This window comes from Macrobrachium rosenbergii, chromosome 21, assembly GCF_040412425.1.
Source record: "Macrobrachium rosenbergii isolate ZJJX-2024 chromosome 21, ASM4041242v1, whole genome shotgun sequence".
NCBI classification, from domain to species: domain Eukaryota; kingdom Metazoa; phylum Arthropoda; class Malacostraca; order Decapoda; family Palaemonidae; genus Macrobrachium; species Macrobrachium rosenbergii.
This window is the reverse complement of record NC_089761.1, coordinates 63,699,273-63,724,272: the sequence shown is the minus strand read 5'-3', so window position 1 is coordinate 63,724,272 and position 25,000 is coordinate 63,699,273.

The window sequence follows — 25,000 nt, the reverse complement described above, 5'->3', positions numbered from 1 at the left end:
ACGGTCGATTTGTGTTTGCGTAATTCACTGTTAGAAGAATTACTATCATGAGAATGTTGAAACTTCATTGTTAGATAGGCTCTTAGGAGTGATTATTCTGTATTCATTTTAGGCTGTCTCTGTAGAATGTACAGTTAGACATTTCTTTGAATCGGAACATTTGGAAATTATCCAGCTAATAGTTATGATTTTATTTATTTATTATTATTTTTTTTTGCCTTTCCTCCTTACCGCCGCAAGCCACTTGAGAATAAGAGTACATCAGTAATTGAACTTGGGCACACGCAATGATGCCAGTGGCTCGGTAGGCCGAGATGTTGACAGATATAGTGTGTGAAATAAAAAAAAATGGTGTCCACCCGTACTTATATGAAGGACACAAATATTTAATAAACACTTCTGTTGATTTATTTTATGATTTTAGAAACAATTTCCAATAAGATTGTTTGTCAATCTGTATAGGAAATGAAATAAATTTCTTTTTTCCTACATCAGTCTTAGAGCTAGGATGATGGAGAAAGAATATCGGAGTAAGAGTGAGATATACAATTTGTATTGGCTGCTAATATCAGAACTGAACTCGTGTTAGTATTTTTCGGAACAATATGATTTATATCTGTATTATTTTTTATTCCCAACGGCTCATTTTGTTGGCAGTGGGTATTTCAAATGGATTTGATTCACTTTGTTATAATTAGCACTTACCTGAAATTCGCAAGCTAATGCTAGTGTTTTATTACAGGCAGCGGTAATATGGGCAGTAAGGAAAATTAATAAGATTCTCAGTCTTCGTATATCAAAAGTCTTTTTTAGTCCTTTTTTTTTTCTTTATCTCAAACATATGCAACTGACAGATGTTGTATTGTTAATTACGAACTTATCAGTATCAGCTAGTTGCACATGGTTTGTAAGAGCATAAATGTACTTCAGATGACCAAACTTTTGGACATTCTCTCTCTCTCTCTCTCTCTCTCTCTCTCTCTCTCTCTCTCTCTCTCTCTCTCTCTCTCTCTCTCTACTGCAGCGCGGCCCACTGTCTTATAAGAATGCTCAGTGGGATCCCGAACATGGCAAGGATTTATAGGGAAACTAGAAGCATTGGAAAACGAATGATATTTCATATGCACGCTACTTGATAGCTTGAGCCCAACCAAGCTTATTTTGCTTCCAGTCATATCAGTTATGAATAATACAGAAATCCCAGGAGGGGGTTGGGGGGAGTGAAGCGCCCACCTACTGCTTGAATGTCTCTGTGGAGATGAAAATTAATCAGTGTATACAATACACAGTTATTACAACAGTTCAGAAAATAATAATGTATCACAAACAAAGAAAACATTAATAGGAAAAGTTCCATTTAATAGGAACACTACAAAAAAAAAGTACAAAAGAAGAAAATTCCTGTGATAGATAACAGTACTGATATTTTTATGCTTTTTGGTAGAGGTCATTTCATTGAGCCATGCCTTTGGGGATGGTAGGGTGCGGACAATCAACCGCATGTATGAAAACTAGGAAATTAGTTTTTGTTGTATTCTCAGTCATCACAACAATACAAAAAGAAGTAATTTAATTGTAATAAGAAAAACAAGTAAATAAAAATTCCATCTTAAAAGGAGCACTAGAAAAACGGTGCAGAATAGAAAACTTTCAAATAGTAAAAGCTATATTCTTATTAATATACCAAAATCAGTATTGACAGGAAAAATAGATACAGTAACTCACACTTTCAAAGTTCCAAATAACTATAGCCTATCCGTCATGCTTTTTGCCTCTAATCACCTTCAGTGAAAATTTACCTTTGATATATTATTATTATTAAAGTAGTTTAACCAGACCACTGAGCTGACTTTCAGCTCTCATAGGGCTGGCCCGAAGGATTTGATTAAAATACTAGGTCTAGGCCTGAAGTCACGCGCTAGGACCCAATAGATCATCCGATACAAAGATGAATGAATTAAAATGAAATTAAAAACTGCACATAGGCACATCCTCTCATACAATAAATACATTTACTCAGACTTCCTTACATACATACTAAAACGGTATATTAAAATTCAGAATATAAATTAAACAAAATTTTTAAAATTTTTCTTTTTTGTAAAATTCAAATGTTGAAAGGGTTTTCATGCTTTTATTATTTACTTATTTTTAAATTTTGTTAATTAAATTACAGTTCTTCAAGAACATCAAAATTGGAATGACTGAGAATGTGAAAGATTCTGACAAAATTTCTTTCACTGATCTATTTCCAAAAGTAGACATTCGTTGTCGGTCATACTTTGGACATTCACATAACACATGTCTGACTGTTATTATTACTCTACACTCTGAGCACTCGGGAGCCGGGCCATGTGGGCTGCTCATTAAGTGCCCATGTATCAGACGAGTATATGGCCTATTCTGAGGCGTGTTAAAATAACTTGTGCGTGTCTCTCTCTCTGATACGATGAACTCCATTTTTTAACATTAGGTTTTATTTCTTTCAGTTTATTACTTTCAGGTTCTTCATCCCATATATATTGCCATTTATTTACGATACCCATTTTTATGTGAGTTGCATAATCAATAACAGGGATATTCACATTTGATCTTGTCATGTGAGTTGCTGCTTTAGCTGCTTTGTCTGCATCTTCATTTCCTTTGATCCCTAAATGCGCAGGGATCCAACATATTTCTACATTTTTTCCATTATTATATAATTTATGGAGACATAATTTAATTTGTTGTGCTATATTATTTTTTGATTTGTAACTTTGAATAGCTTCTATAGCACTTCTTGAATCACTGAAAATCACAAAATTATTGAATGATGATTCTTCAATTATTTTTATAGCTGATGCGATTCCATACAATTCTGCTGAAAATACAGAAGCATTATTAGGAAGAGAGAACTGATAAGTTTTGTCTTGGGACACTGCAGCATATCCCACTCCATGTTCTGATTTAGATCCATCTGTATATATTGCGTAATGTGGACCTTTTCAGTTTATATGCTCTATTGTATGCTGTCTATGATGTTCTGTTGTATATGAGTTACTTTTTGATAAATACTTGGTGTGTGTGCAAATTCTCATTTTATTCATTGTCCAGGGAGGAGGTGATTTTACTATTAAAGGCACTTGTATATTTATATTCACCGACTCAAACAATCTTCTAGCTCTAACTGGGAAAGGTGGTGGATGGTTGTTTATAAATACATCTTTTAATTTAAATAATTTTTTGGTTGGAGAATCACTAGTTTGAACTCTTAAAGCACTTTTCATTGTTACTAGCTCTCTATGGAGAGACAAAGGCAGTTCACCACATTCAACTTGTAACGATGATTTTGGCGATGATCTAAAGGCTCCTGAGCATATTCTAAGGCCTTCATTATGAACAGGGTCTAACATTTTCAGCACTGCGTCAGATGCCGAGCCATATACTTCGCTTCCATAAAACTTTGATATAAAGCAGTGCCCTACCTTTTATTTGTAGTTACGTCTACATTCATGATAACAAAATAGAAAGTAACAGAATGGAAAACAATACGTGTGAAATTTTTTTTTGTTATATTAGGAACAATATAAAAAGTACAAAGCAGGAATTTTAATAATTATATATTAACGTTATAAAATCAGTACTAAAAAGCTTTATATTAATCGGGCCATTAGAGGAACCAGTGCAAAACTAATATTGTATTTTAGCCATTCTCTCGGTGAGAGATTTCTTGTGTGATGTCACATGGCTTCACCAGAGGATTTTATTATATAACCGTGTGATGGCGGAGTGGGCCCCTAGTATTGTGAGAAAACCTAAATATCTCTCTTTACTGTATCTCTCATATTTTATTGGCCGTCTTACCTTGCTACCCTGATGTCAGGAACTATTTGTTGTAAATGACTTGGTTATTTCAACATTCGTTAAAATTTACCTTTTAGGTGAACGGGTGAAGGGTTCATGGTTGGGAAGGGGTTTCCATTCGAAGTATATTGTGAGTTGTTCGTGATGTCAGCTACCCTGAAGACGGATTAGACCTGGTGGCAGCACTTTCTCAAGTGTTGTCTCATCAGACTCCAGGGGGAGCCAGTCTATGCGGTAGGACTCTTGGATTTAGTCCTGAAACTTATGATTACATATAATAAAGGAAGGATAAATCCAAGTTTACATGGTCTCAGTCCTAACAGGTGGGTTTGCTGAAGCCAGTACCTCTCTATCTGTTTGGAGCTATCATGAGTGGGTAGGGCATCAAGTCCCCCTCGATGTGGGACCACCTTGACGTGGTGAGGGGGCTCTTGAACCCCAGGAATTTGTTCGTGGGTTTGAGCCCAAGAGTCTCATATGTTATTATATATTGGTTTGGATTCATTTTTGTGGAATTTTCCACTTCTAAAATTTATTGGACCTGTTAAATAGGAAAAGATATAAATGGGATTGGGTTCATATCCGAAGCTAAATAGTGGGAACTGTGGTAGGACCATCAACTGCCCGATAATATTTGGACCTGAGAGTTATCAGATTGATAGCTCAAAGGCGGAACTGTTCCGCCTGGGGCCTGGTTCTGGATATGGGACTCTTGGCATTCTATCCGGTTTGCCCATAACATGATTAGGGTTGTTATTTATTATTAAAAAAGTTTAACCAGACCACTGAGCTGATTATCAGCTCTCATAGGGCTGGTCCGAAGGATTAGGATGAAATGAAAAGTCTAGGCTAGAAGCCTAGCACCGGGACCAAACAGGTCACTCGTTAATGATGAATGAACGAAAATGAAAATGAAATTCAGAGCTGTAAAAACGCTTACGCTTTCATACTGGAACACACTCACACAATAAATGCATTTATACTCATGTTTCCATATATACTCACTAAAAAGGTATATTAAATTTAAAAGAAATTAAGTAAAATCTTAAAATTCACTTGTTTTAAAATTCTTTATACTGATTAATTGATTTTTTATATTTTTTTCAATTAACTCATGAACATTAAAATGGGTATTACTGAAAATGTTGAAGATTCCGACAAAATTTCTTTTATTGGTCTACTTCCTAAATTTTATAATTGCTGCAGGTTATATTTTGGACATTCACACAGAATGTCCAAATGTTATCAACGCATTGCAATCTGGGCATTTGGGAGGAGGGCCACATGGACTGTTCATTAAGTGTCCATGTGTCAAACGAGTATTGCCTATTCGAAGACGTGTCAGAATTACTTGTGTGTGTGTGTGTCTCTCTCTCTCTCTCTGACATGACGAACTCCATTTTCCGACATTGGATTTTATCTGTTTTAATTTACTATTTTCAGGTTCTTCATTCCATATATTTTGCCATTTACTTAAAATAACTGTTTTTATATATCTTGTACAGTCACTCATAGAGATGTCTACATTTGCTCTTGTCATGTGGACCGCTTCTTTAGATGCTTTATTAGCCTCTTCACTTCCCTTAATCCCTACATGGGCAGGGATCCAACATATTTCAATATTTTTCCCTTATTATACAATTTATATATTTTTAATATTACCTTTTTATTATAGTTTTGAATGGCTTCTATAGTGCTTCTGGAGTCGCTATAAATCACAAAATTATTACATGAGACTTCTCTAATTATTTTTATGGCTGATACTACTGCACATAACTCAGCTGTAAACATTGAGGCGTTATCTGGTAGATAGAACCGATACATTTTGTCTGGGGATACTGCAAAATATCCCACTCCGTATTGTGACTTAGATCTGTCGGTGTATATTGCTTAATGTGGACCTTTTCGGATTATATGTTCTACTAAGTAAATCTTAGTTTAACCAGACCACTGAGCTGATTAGATCCGGGCTGGCCCAAGTTATTTATTTTTACGTGGCTAAGAACCAATGGTTACCTAGCAACGGGACCTACAACTTATTGTGGAATCCGAACCATTATAGCGAGAAAATGAATTTCTATCACCAGAAACAAATTGCTATATGTTCTACTGCATGTTGTCTATGGTATTCTGGAGTATATGAATGACTTTTTGATAAATATTTCAAGTGTATACAAATTCTCATTTTATTCATTGTCCAAGGAGGAGGCAATTTCAATATTAAAGGTAATTGTATACTTATATTTAGTGACTCAAACAATCTTCTAGCTCTAATTGGGAAAGGAGGTGGTTGATTGTTTATAAACAAATCTCTTAATCCAAATAATTTTTTGGTTGGAGAATCATTTGTCTGAATTCTCTGAGCACTCTTCATTGTTACTAGCTCTCTATGGAGAGACAGAGGTAGTTCACCATATTCAACTTGCATAGAAGACATTGGTGATGATCGAAAAGCTCCTGAACATATTCTAAGACCTTCATTATGAACTGGGTCTACCGTTTTCAGCATTGCGTCTGATGCCAAGCCATATATTTCGCTTCCATAATCAACGATAGACAGCACTGTTGCTTTATATAGTAAAGTAAGGGTATGTCTATCGGCTCCCCAAGAAGTGTTCGATAGTTTTTAATTAGATTTAATGCTCTTTTACATTTTGGTTTCACGTATGTTATGTGCGCTTTCCAGTTCAAGTGAGTGTCAAATACTAATGCCGAAAATTTTGCAATTTGGCCAATTAGTATGGAATGATTTCTGATTTTTAAATCTATTTCTTCACCTTTTTTCCACTTGTTATTTTTATAAAACATTACTGCTTGAGTCTTTTGTATAGAAAATGTGAAGCCTACAGATGAGGCCCATTCATCTATTTTTACTATAGTTTATTATGATTCGCTCTGCATGTTTTATGCGAGATGCTGAATAATATATGGCAAAATCATCCATGTACAAGTTACTTTTAATTCCAATAGGTAGATTATTACTGATATCATTCATTGCTAAAGTAAACAGTGTGGCACTAAGGATGCTTCCTTGTGGAACACCATTTTCAAATGGAAATGTACTTGACAATAAATCATAAATTCTCACTTGAAAAGTGCGATTTGTCAAAAAATTTTCTATAAACCTGGGTAAATGTCCACGGATGTTATATTTATGTAATGTTTTTAATATTGCACATCTCCATGTAGTATCATATGCCTTTTCAGTGTCAAAAAAGACGGCTATAGTAATTTGTTTTCGTTCAAATCCTCTTCGTATGTGATTTTCAAAGTTAGACAGAGAACCCAGTGTCGATTTGTTACATTGTGACCCAAACTGAGTGGGAGTTAAAATTTCTTTTCTCGGATGTGCCATGTTAGTTGAGCATTTATCATTTTTTCTAGTAATTTGCACAGACAACTAGTTAAAGAAATTGGTCTGTAATTGTTTACATTACTGGGATCTTCCAGGTTTGGGGATAGGAATAATTATAGCTTTACGCCATTCATCAGATAGTTAATTTCTAAGCCATAAGTGGTTATAAAACTCTAATAAGTATGTCTTTCCCAAAGGTGCTAAATGGCAGATCATTTCAAAACAAAATACTGTCACCTCCAGGGGCACATTTATTGCTGCTCAACAGAGCAAATTCTAACTCTTCCATATTAAATCTTCTATTATAATAAATATCTTCTATGGTTTCAAAATTTATTGTTATAAATTCTGTATTATTTTCCTTGTTGGGAAATGCTCATCTAAATTTTTGTCGCTACCTACTTTTGCTAAATTTTCACCTATTACACTACTTATTTCTTTAGGATCAAGTATTCTTCTCCCATCTTTTATTATGGCATATTTAGGTGGTTTAACATGGTTACCATTTATTTTCTTGAATTTTTCCAATATTTTTTGTACGGGAGTATTATTAGAGAGATCTGATACATATTTCCTCCATGAAATTATTCTTCCTTGAATTACTTCTCTTTTAAATTTTGCAGATGTTTTGTTATATAGAGGTTTTAATGTATTAATTTCTAATAATAATATAATCAGGTTTTGTAAGGTTCCTTCTAATATTGGTAATGTTTTGTTTATTTTACTGAATTTTCTATTCAAATTATCTAATCGTCTTCCAATTTGGTGTTTTATTTTTATTAATTCTGTTAGTTTTTCAGACCACCATGGGACTTTGTGTTTTGTTGAATGACATTTGGGTTTTGGTATTGCTTTATCAGCTGCATTTGCAATGAAATCAGCAAGAAATTTATTAGTTTCATTATGGTCTTTCAAATATTCAAATGGTGGGATATTCCTAGTGTGGAATTCATATTGTTCCCAATCTGCTTTATAAATGTTATATTGAGGGACATGCTTGGTGGGATTATTTTGTAATAATGAAATTAATATTGGGAAATGATCACTTGTATGCAAGTCGTCAACTGTACTCCAATCCAATCTGTCAACTATGTTTGTTGTACATAGAGCAAAGTCGATTGAGGAAAATGTTCCATGTATTTTAAAAAAATATATGTTGATTTCATTATCATTTATGCAGCACATATCATATGAATCTATGAATTTTTCTATTTTACTTCCTGCTCTATTTGAGTCTGTACAATTACAGTCCCACTTCAGGTTGTGGGCATTAAAATCACCTACTATTAATGTAGGTTCCTTGGCATAATTAAGAAATTCTTTAAGTTTGTCAAAGTCATAATTTTTATTGGGTTGGTTGTATGAAAATAAATTACATAATTATCGTTTTTTATTCGTATTCTAATACTCAATATTTGCAGATGAGTGAAGTTCACAGGTACATTATCATTACATACTTTGTTATGTACATATATAGCAGTACCTAAATTTCCTTCTTCCTCTCTAGATGAAGATGCTAAGGTATATTTACCTATTATTGATATTGTTTTGCTGACCTGTTGTAAACGTAATATCATAGGTTCGTATTCTTTTAGTAATCGTTGTATTTCTCCTAGGTGTAATCTGGTCTGTAGACCATTTACATTCCATTGTATAATATAGCTATTGAAAATATTTTATTATAGCGGTCGAGTTTTAAACTCTTTTTTTTTTTTTATTATGAACTAGGATTTTTTCTAATAATTTACTCACGACATTCATTTGTTTTGCTTTATAATATACCAAGTGCTCAATGCACATGCAACCTTTTTTATGAGTACTCAAATCTGTGGTTTCTTTTTTTCTATATTTCATAAAGTTTCTTATAATGTTTGTTAAACCATCTTTTGTTATGTTTTTGTTATTGTTGCACAATGTAATGAAATAATCATTACATCCACAAGAGTTGTCATGTATATTTCTTTCTTTATTTGTTCTTGTTGTACCAATTATTGGTGATGGAGTAGTCTCTTCTCCTTTGACATATTCATTGTTGTCTATGGTACGATTGTCTCCCACTTCTTTGGTATTTTGGATATCTGTACCCATTGGTTTTACTATTATTTTAGGAGATAATGGTATATTCTTAACTAGTTTTTGTTCTTTCTTCATATCTTTTGTCTTTGATTTGACCGGCGTTTCTCTGACAATTGTTAGTTTCTTTGTTTTGGGTGGTGTTCTTTCCAATTGCCTTTTATTATCTTTAATTTCCAGTCTATCAGTTCCCTCCTCTGTTACTTCCGTAATAGCGTCCTCCTGTGTTCCTATTTGCATTAATATTTCAGATAAACTTGATAAAATGTTATCCATATCATTTGTACCTGTTTCTTTATTCTTTACCATTTTAATTTTTTTCCCTTGGGCTTTAATTTCTTCTTGCGATTTACTTTTCTGTGCTTCGTTACTTCTATTTCTGTGTATTTTTGTTTCATTATTGGTTCCTGTTATTGAAGAATATGTATGTTTCTTAGATGGATCTTGCATTCCTCTCACTTTTAATTCCAACTTAGCCTCTTTTATAGACATCCCTGTTCGTTCTTGTAACATTTTCAATTCTGTATTGTATATGTAGTACATAAATTCTTCGGACCTTGCATGATGATCCTGTCCACAGTTTACACATTTTAGCTCCATACATTTCCATTGTGTGGCATGTTCGTCAGATCCACAATAAGCACATACAGGTTCATTACGACAGTTTTTCTTCATGTGTCCATATTTACTACAATTTTGACATTGTAGTGGCTTTGAAATATGAGGTCTCAGTTCTCTATTTTGGCCCAAAATTTCTATTTCTTTAGGTAAATCTTGACCCTCAAATTTTTTTTTTGCAATTCTTAATACTTTACTTGGTATTATATATACCTCACAATCTTGGACTTTAGTTTATCTCATTTTAAGAGAGTCCAACAGCACATTCTTATCAACCGGTTCGTCATTATTTTCAGGAAGTACAATAGTACCCTGAATGCTGCTCATAGTGTCATGCTTCTTTACTTTTACATTCACAGTCGATACTTTTTATGGATAGATAGTTTTCATACTGGTTTTTTGGTGTGGCTTCTATAAGCCACGTCTTCATTTTTATTTGTCTCAACGACATTTCTGTCGTTGAGTGTCTTTTTTATAAGAAGTTTTCCAACTTTAGGGCTGAGATTTGTTCTGTTTCCATGGTTAAAAACCTTGACCAACTTTCACTTCCAAAGAGGGAGCAGAAGTGAGTCAAGGTTGGGTCAAGACAATATTTACTTCTTTTTGATTTGTTGTCCACTGGAGCATAAGCTTTCTGTGTGATTATATTTGGATTCTTTTTGTTTTTTCCAAAGAAAGGTTATTACAGGTTATTACAGGAGGTTCCAGCGGTCGTCAACTGTGCCGAGTCACTACAATTAAAGGGCCCAGGGATACTCGAATCATTATTTTCACTTAGCATAAAGATTTAAGGGAAGAAAAAAAAAATTAACCTGAAAACCTTTAAAAGATATCATCAGCTTCCATAGAGTTTTATTCTTCCACCAATGGCACAGGTGAGAACGACTCACAAATGTGCATTCCCTACCCTACCCCAAAGGGGATGGCACAACATGATTAGAGTGCCCAAGTGTAAGCCAAACCCACTTGCTAGGACTGAGAGTATTACAAGAATACAATCATCCCCACCCTAATCATGTTATGGGCAAACCAGATAGAATGCCAAGAGTTCTATCCATAGAACAAGACCCCCCTGGAATCCGTGGTCTAGCCCTAACAAATAGTTCCACCTTTGAGCTACCAATCTGGTCTCTCGGGTCTGAACATTATCGGGCAGTTGATGATCCTACCACAGTTCTCACTATTTAGCTTCAGATATAAACCCATTCCCAGCAATGATATCTTTTCCTATTTATCAGGTCCAATAAATTTTAGTAAAAGCAGAAAATTCCACAAATTTAATCCAAAATAATATATGATGGTATATGAGACTCTTGGACTCACACCCAGGAATAAATTCCTGGGGTTCAAGAGCCCCTCACCACGTCAAGGTGGTCTCATATCGAGGGGGACATAATTAGGGTGGGGATGATTGTATTCTAGTAATATTGTCAGTCCTAGCAAGCGGGTTTTGTTTACACTTGGGCCACTCTAATCATGTTGTGCCATCCCCTGTGGGGTAGGGTAGGGAGCGGACATTTGGGAGCCAGTTCTCACTTGTGACATTGGTGGAAGATTAAAGTCCATGAAAGGCTGATGGTATCTTTTTAAGGTTTTCAGGTTTATTTATTTTTTTATTTTATTTTATTTTATTTTTCACACCTAAATCTTTATGAATAGTAGCTATAAGGATTCAAGTACCCCCGGGCCCTTTCATGGTATTGTTCCGGACCAGATGATGACTGCTGCTCCAATACAGAGCGAATCTTCTAGCATGGAAATGGACAATTCTCTGGATAACCCAAATAATCAAAATCAGAGTAGTATTAAAACCTTATAAAACTCCCAAAAAGACTAAATACCGACATGACCCAACCTTGACTCACTTCAACACCCTCTTTGGGAGTGGAACTTTGTCAGCGTTTCTAACCATGGAGGCTGACCAAAATATTTCAACTTTAAAATTGGAAAATTATTTATTACAGCGACATCCAACAACAAATATGCCGTTCAGATAAATAAAGGAGAAAACTTGGCTTATAGAAACCACAACAAAAAGTCAGTCCAAAGACTATTTGTCTTTGAAAAATATAAACAATATTAACATAAAAGTGAAAAAAACATAATACCATGAAGAGCATTCAGGGTACCATTATACTTCCTGAAAACAATAACGAACCAGTCAATAAGAAAATGCTATCAGACTCTCTCAAAAAAGATACCCCAGGGTCAAGGTGAAGATCTACCTCAAAAAATAAAAATTTTAGGCCATAACAGAGAGATAAGACCCTATGTCCCAAAGCCACTGCAGTGTCAAAATTGTCATAATGAACCGGTATGCACTTATTGTGGATCTACTGAACGTACCACACGGTTGAAGTTTAGTGAACCTAAGTGTGTAAACTGTGGGCAGAATCATCATGCAAGATGCAAACAATGCATGTATTATATATACAATATGGAAAAATAAATACTACAAGAAGGAGCGGGGATGTCTATAAAAGAGGCTAAATTAGAATTAAAAGTGAGAGGAATTCAAGATCCGTCTAAGAAACATACATATTCTTCAATAACAAGAACAAATAATGAAACAAAAACGTAAACAGATAGAAGTAATAGAGTACAGAAAAGTAAATCTCAAGAAGAAACTGATAAATTAGAAATAAAAACTACAGTGGTAAAGAATAAAAAAAAACAAGTACAAATGAGATTATTATTATTTTTAAAATAGTTTAACCAGACCACTGAGCTCACTATCACCTCTCATAGGGCTGGCCCGAAGGATCAGGATGAAATGACAAGTCTAGGTTAGAAGCCTAGCATTGGGACCTAATAGGTCACTCACCAATGATGAATGAACGAAATGGAAATGAAATTAAAAGCTGTAAAAAGGCATACGCTTTCATACTGGAGCACACTCACACAATAAATACATTTATAATCAAGTTTCCATATATACTCACTAAAAAGGTATATTAAAATTCACAATAAATTAAAATCATAAACTTTACTTATTTTAAAATTCATTATACTGATTGATTTTTTATATTTTACCAATTAACTCACAGCTTCTCATGAACATTAAAATGGGTACTATTGAGAATGTTGAAGATTCTGACAAAATTTCTTTTATCGGTCTATTTCCAAAATTTGATAACTGCTGCAGATTATATTTTGGACATTCACTCAGTACATGCTTAACTGTTATCAACACATTGCAATGTGGGCATTTGGGAGGAGAGCCACATGAACTGTTCATTAAGTGTCCATGTGTCAAACAAGTATGGCTTATTCGAAGACGCGTCAGAATTACTTGTGCGCATCTCTCTCTCTCTCTCTGATATGACGAACTCCTTTTTCCAACACCGGATTTTATCTGTTTTAATTTATTATTTTCAGGTTCTTCGTTCCATATATTTTGCCATTTTTTTACAATGACTGTTTTTATATATCTTATATAGTCACTAATAGGGATGTCTCCATTTGATCTTGTCATGTGGACCGATTCTTTAGCTGCTTTATCAGCCCCTTCATTTCCCTTAATCCCTACATGGGCAGGGATCCAACATATTTCAATATTTTTTCCCTTATTATACAATTTATGGATTGAAAACTTTATATGTTGTACTGTATTATTTTTTCGATTGTAGCTTTGAATGGCCTCTATAGCACTTCTGGGGTCGCTACAAATCACAAAATTATTACATGACACTTCTCTAATTATGTTTATGGCTGATACTATTGCACATAACTCAGCTGTAAATACAGAGGCATTATCTGATAGAGAGAACTGATACGTTTTGTCTGGGGATACTGCAGCATATCCCACTCCGTATTGTGATTTAGATCCGCAGGTGTATATTGCATAATGTGGACCTTTTCAGATTATATGTTCTACTGCATGTTGTCTATGGTATTCTGGAGTATATGAATGACTTTTTGATAAATATTTCAAGTGTGTAAAAATTTTCATTTTATTCATTGTCCAAGGAGGAGTTAATTTTATTATTAAAGGTAATTGTATATATTTATATTTAGCGACTCAAACAATCTTCTAGCTCTAATTGGGAAAGGAAGTGGATTATTGTTTATAAACACATCTCTTAATACAAATAATTTTGTGGTTGGAGAATCATTTGTCTGAATTCTCTGAGCACTCTTCATTGTTACTAGTTCTCTATGGAGAGACAGAGGTAGTCACCACATTCAACTTGTGAAGAGGACGTTGGTGATAATCGAAAAGCTCCTGAACTTATTCTAAGACCTTCATTATGAACTGGGTCTGCCGTTTTCAGCGTTGCGTCTGATGCCGAGCCATATATTTCGTTTCCAAAATCAACAATAGACAGCACTGTTGCTTTATACAGTAAAGTAAGAGTATGCCTATCGGCTCCCAAAGTAGTGTTCGATAGTTTTTTAATTAGGTTTAATGCTCTTTTACATTTTGATTTCATGTATATTGTGGGTTTTCCTGTTCATGTGAGTATCATATATTAATCCTAAAAATTTTGCTGTTTGTCCAACTGGTGTACTATGGTTCCTGATTTTTAAGTCTATTTCTTCACCTTTTTTCCACTTTTTATTTTTATAAAACATGATTGCTTGGGTTTAATCTATGGAAAACTTAAAGCCTACAGATAAAGCCCATTCACCTATTTTTACTATGCTTTTATTAATGATTCGTTCTGCATGTTTTATTCAAGATGCTGAATAATATATGGCAAAATCATCCATATACAGGTTACTTTTAATACCAACAGGTAGATTATTACTGATATCATTAATTGCTAAAGTAAACAGGGTGCCACTAAGGATGTTTCCCTGTGGAACACCATTCAAGAGGAAATGTTCTAGACAGAACATCGTCAATTCTCACCTGAAAACTTCGATTTGTCAAAAAGTTTTGTATAAACCTAGGTAAATGTCCACGAATGTTGTCGTTTTGTAAAGTTTTTAATAAAACATACCTCCATGTAGTATCGTATGCTTTTTCAATGTCAAAAAAGACAGCTAAAGTAATTTGTTTTCGTTCAAAACCTCTACGTACATGGTCTTCTAAGTTACAGAGAGAATCTATTGTAGATTTGTTACAATGTGACCCGAACTGATTGGGAGTCAAAATTTTATTTTCTCGAATCTGCCATGTTAGTTGAGCATTTACCATTTTCTCTAGTAATTTGCACACACAACCTGTTGAAGAAATTGGTCTGTAATTGTTTACATTACTGGGATCTTTTCCAGGTTTGGGAATTGGAATAATCATAGCTTTATGCCATACATCAGGAAATAAATTTCTAAGCCATAAATGACTATAAAACTCTAACAAGTATGTCTTTGCCAAAGGTGCTAAATGGCAGATCATTTCAAAACAAATACTGTCACCTCCAGGAGCACATTTAGTGCTGTTCAACAGAGCAAATTCTAACTCTCCCATATTAAATTTTGTATTATAATATATATCTTCTATTGTTTCAAACTTTATTGTTATTAATTCTATATTATTTTTCCTTGTGCGGAAATGCTCATCTAAATTTTTGTTGTTACTTACGTTTGATAAATTTCCACCTTTTACATTACTAATTTCTTTAGGATCAAGTATTCTTCTCCCATCTTTTATTATGGCATGCCTACAGTAGGTGGGTTACCATGGGTACCATTTTTTTCTGAATTTTTCCCATATTTTTTGTATGGGAGTATTATTAGAAAGATCTGATACATATTTTTTCCATGAAATGATTCTTCCTTGAATTACTTCTTGCAGATATTTTGTTATATAGAGGTTTTACTGTTTCAATTTCTAATAATAATATAGTCAGCTTTTGTAAGGTTCCTTCTATTATCGGTAATGTTTTGTTTATTTTACTGAATTTGCTATTCAAATTATTTAATCGTCTTCCAATTTGGTGTTTTATTTTTATTAATTCTGTTAGTTTTTCAGACCACCATGGGACTTTGTGTTTTGTTGGATGACATTTGGATTTTGGTATTGCTTTATCAGCAGCATTTTTAATGAAATCAACGAGAAATTTATTAGTTTCATTATGGTCTTTCAAATATTCAAATAGTGGGATATTCCTAGTGTGGAATACATATTGCTCCCAATCTGCTTTATAAATGTTATATTGACGGACATGCTTGGTGGGATTATTTTGTAATAATGAAATTAATATTGGGAAATGATCACTTGTATGTAAGTCGTCTACCATATTCCAATCCAATCTGCCTACTATGTTTGCTGTACATAGAGTTAAGATGACTGAAGAAAATGTTCCATTTGTTTTAGAAAAATATGTGCTGATTTCGTTATCATTTATGCAGCACATGTCATATGAATCTATGAATTCCTCTATTTTACTTCCTGCTCTATTTGAGTCTGTACAATTACAGTCCCACATTGGGTTGTGGGCATTAAAATCATCTACTATTAATGTAGGTTTCTTGGTATTACTAAGCAATTCTTTGAGTTTGTGGAAGTCAATTTTTATTGGGTTGATTGTACAAATTATGAATTACATAATTATCGTTTTTTATTCGTAGTCTAATACTCGATGTTTGCATACTTTATTTTGTACATATACAGCAGTACCTAAATTTCCTTCTTCCTCTCGTGATGTTGACGCTAAAGTATATTTACCTATTGTTGATATTGTTATGTTGACGTGTTGTAAACATAATATCATTGGTTCATATTCTTTTAATAACCATTGTACCTATCCAAGGTGTAATCTGGTCTGTAGACCATTTACGTTCCATTGTATAATATAACTATTGAAAATATATTTTTATAGCGGTCGAGTTTCACTCTTTTTTTTTGTATTATCAATTTGGATTTTTTCTAATAATTTACTCAAGACATTAATTTGTTTTCTTTATAATATACTAAGTGCTCAATGCACGTGCACCCTTTTTCAAGGTTACTCAAATCTGTGGTTCCTTTTCTTCTACATTTCATAAAATTTCTTATAATGTTTGTTAAACCATCTTTTGTTATGCTTTTGTTGTTATTGCATAATTCAATGAAACAATCATTACATCCACAAGTATTATCATGTGTATTTCTCTTTTCATTTGCTCTTGTACCAATTACTGGAGATGGAGTAATCTCTTCTCCTTTGACATAATCATTTTTATCTATGGTACGGTTCTCTTTCACTTCTTCAGTGTTCTCGACATTTGCCTTCATAGGTTTTACTATTATTTTAGGAGATAAAGGTATATTCTTAGTTTGTTTTTGTTTTTGTTCCTTTTTCATCTCCTTTATCTTTGGTTTAACTGATGTTTCTCTAATAATAGTTGGTTTCTTCGTATTGGGTGGTGTTCTCTCCAAAGGCCTTTTTTTATCTTTAATTTTCAGTCCATCACTACCCTCCTCAGTTACTTTAGTAGCAGCATACTCCTGTGTTTCTATTTGCATTAATATTTCAAATGAATTGGATAAAATATTACCCATCTCATTTGTACCTGTTTCTTTATTCTTTACCATTTTTTTTCTATTTCTAAATTATTAATTTTTTCTTGAGATTTACTTTTCTGTGCTCTGTTACTTCTATCTGTTTGCATTTTTGCTTCATTTTCTGCTCTTGTTATTGAAGAATATGTGTGTTTCTTAGACGGATCTTGAATTCCTCTCACTTTTAATTCCAACTTAGCCTCTTTTATAGACATCCCTGTTCGTTCTTGTAGTATTTTTAATTCCGTATTGTATATATAATACATGCATTCTTTGGATCTTGCCTGATGATTTTGCCCACAGTTTACACACTTAGGTTCATTGCACTTCCACTGTGTGGTATGTTCAGTAGATCCACAATAGGCGCATACCAGTTCATTCCTACAATTTTTCTGTGTGTGCCCGTACTTACTGCAATTTTGACACTGCAATGGCTTTGGGGCATAGGGTCTCAACTCTCCATTTTGGCCTAAAATTTTCATTTTTTGAGGTAGATCTTCACCATCAAATTTTATTCTAGCTATTTTTAATGTTTGTCTATTGATGATTTTACTTGGTACAGCATAAACCTCACAATCTTGGACATTTGGGTATCTTTTTTGAGAGAGTCAAATAACATTTTCTTATCGAATGGTTTGTTATTGTTTTCAGGAAGAACAATGGTACCCTGAATGCTGTTCATAGTATCGTGTTTTTTTCACTTTTATGTTAATACTGTCTATATTTCTCAAAGATAAATAGTCCTCGGACTGACTTTTTGTTGTGGCTTCTATAAGCCAAGTTTTTTTTTTCCTTTATTTGTCTAAACGACATATCTGTCATTGGATGCCTATTTAATAAATAATTTTCTAGTTTAGAGCTGAAATATTTTGGGCAGCTTCCGTGGTTAGAAACCTTGACCAACTTCCACTCCCAAACAGGGAGTCGAAGTGAGTCAAGGTTGGGTCATGTCGGTATTTACTCCTTTTGGGAGTTTCATAGGGTATTAAGGTTTTAATACCACTCTGATTTGGATTATCCAGAGAATTGTCCATTTCCATGCTAGAAGATTTGCTCTGTGCTGGAGCAGCAGTCGTCATCTGTGCCGGAACAATGCCATCAGAGGGCCCAGGGGTCCTTAAATCTTTAACACTACTGAGCATAAAGATTGAAGGAAAGAGAAAAAAAATTTTTTAAATAAAAAATAACCCTGAAAACCTTAAAAAGATATCATCACCCTTTCATGAACTTTATTCTTCCACCAACGGCACAAGTGAGAACTGACTCCCAAATGTCCGCTCCCTACCCTACCCTATAGGGGATGGCACAACATGATTAGAGTGGCCCAACTGTAAGCCAAACCCGCTTGCTAGGACTGAGAGTATTTATGATTAGAGTGGCCCAACTGTAAGCCAAACCCGCTTGCTAGGACTGAGAGTATTTCAAGAATACAACCGTCGTCACCCTAATCATAACATGGGCAAACCGGATAGAATGCCGAGAGTCTTATCCCTAGAACCAGACGCCCTTGGAATTCGTGGTCTAGCCCTAAAGAGTAGTTCCGCCTTTGAGCTATCAATCTGATAACTCTCAGGTCTGAACATTATCGGGCAGTTGATGGTTCTACCACAGTTCTCACTATTTAGCTTGGGATATAAACCCATTCCCAGCTACGATATCTTTTCCTATTTATCAGGTCCAATGAATTTTAGGAACAGTGGAAAATTCCACATAATTTAATCCAAACAAATATATAATGCCATATGAGACTCTTGGGCTTAGACCCGGGAACAGATTCCTGGGGTTCAAGAGCCCCCTCACACGTCAAGGTGGTCCCAAGTCGAGGGGGGTCTGCATCCATAGGGTTTACTATTATTTTAGGAGATAAAGGTATATCCTTAGCTTGTTTTTGTTTTTTCTTCACAGCCTTTATCTTTGGTTTAACCAGTGTTTCTATAATAATAAGTTGGTTTCTTCCTTTTGGGTGATGTTCTCTCCAAAGGACTTTTATTATCTTTAAGTTCCAGTCCACCACGACTTTCGTCTGTTATTTCTGTAGTAGCTTCCTCCAGTGTTCCTATTTGCATTAATATTTCATAAGTATTTGATAAAATATTATTCATTTCATTTGTACCTGTTTCTTTATTCTTTACCATTTTAGTTTTTATTTCTAAAACATTAATTTCTTCTTGAGATTTACTTTTCTGTGCTCTGTTACTTCTATCTGTTTGCGTGTTTGTTTCGTTATTGACCCTTGTTATTGAAGAATATGTGTTTCTTAGACGGATCTTGAATTCCTCTCACTTTTAATTCAAACTTAGCCTCTTTTATAAACATCCCTCTTCTTTCTTGTAACATTTTAAATTCTGTATTGGATATATAGTACATACATTCTTTGTTCTTGCATGATGATCTTGTCCACAGTTTACACACTTTGGCTCATTACATTTCCACTGTGTGGCATGTTTGTCAGATCCACAATTAGCACATATAGGTCCATTTCGACAATTTTTCTTTGCGTGCCCATATTTACTACTATTTTGACATTGCAGTGACTTTGGAACATAATGTCTCAGTTCTCTATTTTGGCCCAAAATTTTTATTTTTTGAGGTAGATCTTGACCCTCGAATTTTATTTTTGCAATTCTTAATAATTCATTATTCTGTTTACCTCACAATCTTAGACTTTCATCATTTTCAGGGAGTACAAGAGTACCCTGAAATGCTGTTCATAGCGTCACGCTTCTTTACATTTACATTCACATTATCTATATTTTTATGGACAAATAGTCTTCGGATTGGTTTTTTGTTGTGGCTTCTATAAGCCACGTGTTTTCTTTTATTTGTCTGAACGACATTTCTGTTGATGGATGTCTTTCTAGTAAGTAGTTTTCCGATTTTAGGGCCGAAATTTGTTGTTTTGTTTCCATGGTTAGAAACCCTGACCAACTGCCACTGCCAAAGAGGGAGTCGAAGCGAGTCAAGGTTGGGCCAAGACATTTGCTTCTTTTTGGGGGGTGGCTTATATAACATTAAAATTTTAATGCACCTTGTTGTTAATTACTTGAATTTTCTTGGGAACAGTCCATTTCCATGCCAGAAGTCGTAGGGAGGTTAGGTTTATTCGCCCTATAACGAAAAAAATTAATTTCGTCTAGGATGAGGACCCTCTCACCATGGAGGTCCAACTGGGAGAGGAGCAACAATGCCACCGAAAGCGGTAACTGTCCTGGGATCCTCACCTGGATATACAGCATACCCACAGTGCCTTAAGGGCCGTCAGTACACCGAGATCGGACCCAGCAATGAGGCCATGGCTTGACATAAAAATTTCCCAATCGCTCGACCACGTCGGGCACTCTAGTTTTATGAGTGGAGTGGCATGCCGTCCAACTCCACCCTCCATCAAGTTAAAAGAGCAGTGAATTCAGTAATCCAATACCACGCCAAGGTCGTCAACGAAAGAGGAAGAAGGGACGGGAAAATTATAGGAGAAGGAGTAGGAGGAGTAAAAGAGTTAAAAGGTCCCATGTTCAGTTGAAACCACAGCAGAGAGAGAAGGCGTAAAAAAGCATACTCTCCCTGCAGTGGATCCCTAAGCCCCCAACCTCAAGGGGTTGGGATCAAGGGGTTTAAAGCAAAATAAGAGTCGTCAACACACGGACCATCCATCATAAATTCAGAATTCTAAAACCAAAATACCATTCTCCTCGAGATTTTACTTTCAGAATATAAGACAAATGGGATATACTGACTGACTAGCTGGCCGATTGATTTGTGAAATTTCGGCACTAAGCCAAGCACTGGGGCACTTTCAGCCATTCACAGTGTTTTTGACAGTGAAAAGAGGGAGACTGTGTGGTTGTACAGCAAGACTGAAGAAAGGAAGGCGAATGGAGGCAAATTAAAAGGCTAAAAAGTGAGTGCAGCTAGGGCCAAGCGGACGCTGCAAAAAAAAAAAAAAAAAAAAAAACTTTAGTAATGCCTGCAGTGCACCACTAACATGCACCGGCAGGCCTCCCCCTTAAGTGGCACATGGGGTAGGTATTGAGCAACAGCAAAGGAAATTCACGTACTTCCCAAGGACATCCAGTCAAAGTAAAAATAGCGAATGAGTCCATTATGAAACTGATAATAAACATGGAGAGCAAGTCCATTAAGAAAACGGATAATAAAGGTTAAAAGGCCGTAAACTGAAACTTTCTAATGAAAGTCGATTCCTTTCATCACAAGACACTCTAAATTTTCCCAAGCAATATTAATTTCATAAATCATTATTTTCCTTCAAGGGACATTTTTAGGCAAAGTTACTGACAGGAGTTCACGGATCCGTAGGACAAAATACGCAGGAGGCAAAAAACAATCAGACAACACACACGCAACGGCAATAACTTTGTTAGAATATACGAGTCCTCGTCATCCTATTTTGCGGCGGGGAAGATATCACGAAACAATTAACATAATGATGATCAATCGTTTACCTGCGGTCTGGAGAACGGAAGCGATACCCTCGTCCCTAGAAACCCTTCCCTCGGCTTTTTTTTTTTTTATTTTCTTTGCAACATCAGCACCTAAAACCCACCCACAATCACAAAACCACAACCTAGCTATCATTACCCCGATTACAATTTTAGACATCCTTTGAGCAAGATGCGCCCAAATTCCACCAATTATTCGTGAGATAATCAGAGTAATCACATCGAGATCATTTAGATGTAGCGATAGCTGACCGCTGTCAGTTGTATTACCCACCAACAGAAATTACGAGCCTGATGGAATTAACTTTTAAGGGGAGGCGCCGTAATAAGAAAAATGCAGAGGGGATGGAAAAAAAGAAAAAAAAACTTGCGACGGAAGAGGAATATTGTCATCACTTTCCTGTAATTTAACATGCAAAGGCGCGCTGCAATGATGGATATTAGTTCTGTGCAACAAAAGATTACGTCAGATTAGGCCAGATTAGTTCGTGAATCGATTTTGGATGGCAATAAACTCAACACTTTGACCACGATAGCAGAAGGTGACTTAGTATTTGCATGACACAAGCAGAGCGTGACACCTCCATGGTGTCTCGGCCACTAATCGTAAATGACATATTTAGTGTAAAACTTCTGTGCCTCCCTTTGTATACCGTCTTACTCGGACGCCCAAGATGTTACATTGCGCAAAATTAAGGAGGAAAAAATGATGTAAATTCACCATTCCTCCTTCCGTTTCCGTGTCTCTCGGGAGGAGCAGTTTGCATGATTAGGGGAGTTGGAGGAGGGGGTGGGGAGGGAGGAGGAGGGGGGGAGGAGGAGGGGTGGGGGGAGGGGAGGGGGGAGTGGAGACAAGGAATAGAGGAACAAAAACTGGGGGTTGGCAGAGGACGAGCCACAGTATATTACCGAGAGCAGAGGCAGACTGTTAACCATGACTGCGATGACATTATTAAAAGGGGTGGACCATACAGATGGTGGCCAAGATGATACGCACAGCGGTAATAACTATAATCAAAACCACCGTGGTAGAGCTGATAACGTCATCTGCAATAATGATACCAATCGAAGGGAAGAACACGACAACACCTAAGGGAATAACGCGGAGAAGGCATTAATTAATGCACTACCTAACAGAAAGAAACACTAACAAATGATGAGGGGCAGCAAGGACAGGTATAAAAAAAAAAATCCAAAAGACAAAAATGGTGAACGGTGAAGTCTCTAGTGTCGTGATACTAAGTCGAGACAAAGGTCTTTCCGGGTCTCTTAAAAATAACAAGTGATTCTGATGAAGGGCTGAATGACATGGGCAACTACAACCTTGGTTTAATGAACACCTGCCGACAACAATGATAATCGACTCACTGTGTTGACAAGGCAAGAACCTCTAACTTATTCCAGAGCTTCCCACAGATGACGAAGATGGTTTAAAACATATCCTGCGGTACTAACAACCAGCCAAAAATGACAGGGGATAGATGATTGATCAAGTACCTGACTAAGCGACCGAAGGACACAAAATGACAGCTGCAAGTTAAATATCCTGTATTAAACCCATAACAACAACACTGCCAAATTTTTTTTTTTGGTACTCAACAATATAAAAGACGTAACGCTCCTAGATTTAAAACATTATCACCACTACTAATATTCCAAATTCACCTAAATAACCTCCGTTTTAATTTTCCATTCGCCTATTTAAACTTAGTTCCCAACTAATTAATAGGTTTCACTTTCACCCTCTACAAGCAAAAGATCCCCGAGCATTCTTCTGTTTAGGTGGCCGTTCCTAAAAAAAATGTTAGAAAAGGACGAAGAAGAATTCCGTTGAGAAAGATCGTAACCACACAATGACAGTACATCCTCCTCAACAAAACTACAATCATTTTGGCCAATATTACAGATGCGTGCTAATAGAATCTATAATTAGCAGAGTGAAAAATGATAGCTTTGGAGGCACAGCTTCACCAGAGCATATCCAGATTCAACAAGGAATGAAGATTTGTATTGTTTATTGTCTATACCAGCTAAGTGGACACTAACTTCACCAACCAGCAACCAAAGATCAGCAATCTTGGTACATTTATTTTTCAATTTTTTCGGAGCAGAAAAAGCAAATTATTTATTATATACACACTTCTGGGGCAACTCCCTTTGATGCTCCAATGCGAGTTCACTTGGAAAAATCTTGATCAATGGTCCTCTACTTTAGGCCAATTTTTTTTTATGATATAACGAAAATAGAGGCAAAATTGCAAATCAAGAACTATACTTAAACGTTTTGATTAACTTCTGACGGGTAAAAACATCTATATTTAAGGATATATATTTCAGAGCAGAATGCTCAATAAAATAAAATGCATACGAAAAATATGTTTTATTGTAAAATTGAGTAGTACTGACATGTATTCCTAAATAAATCATGAAATGTGTCCAAAGTCTAAAAATGATTCTCTTGGATATAAACTCAAGAATTTTGTTCCAGATTCTTATTAATAATCGCGCTAGCATAAAATTTATACAGAAGCAGCTTCTTAGAAGCCCCTTAACTTTTTTTGACATCGGAGAATAAAGAAAATTACTCCTAACGTTATCTAGAATAAAGGAAGATTTGCAATCGCTAAGTTTCAAAAGTACTTTGAGGCTTGTTACACTAGATCCATTACGGCGTTGACATATGGCCGCATTAACTGGCATCGTTTTGTTACTTGCCCTCTCAACTTGGACAAAGGCCCAATGTTGGTCGGAACATGTTCGTCATCATGAGGATAAAATTTCCAGATCTTGTGATGCCGTCCCGAAAATAACGGCACCAAATGGTGATAAATGCTGCCAAACGAGCAGAATCGTTACCATAATGAAAAGATATTTTTTTTCACTTCAATGACTGGAGTAATGAACAAAAAAAAATGCAAAATTTCCAATTTATATTTGTCAAATTGAACGTTGCGTTTCGAAGGTTGTGCTAGTTTTTAGTAGATATAACAGAAGCACAGTAAACTCCCCTCTGTCAAGTCACGGGACATTGTCTTTTAACATATATCGTATAACTTCTATTGAAGGTAGCCGTTTCAATGTGTTTGATTTGATTTGAGGCATGAAATTTTGGTCTGATGACTCACAACGGGAAGTGTTTTATTATTCAGTGCCGTGATGAAAATGGTTAACGTGTGTAGCCGGTAAATTACTGACAGCTCAGTAATGAATAAAACAGATTAAATA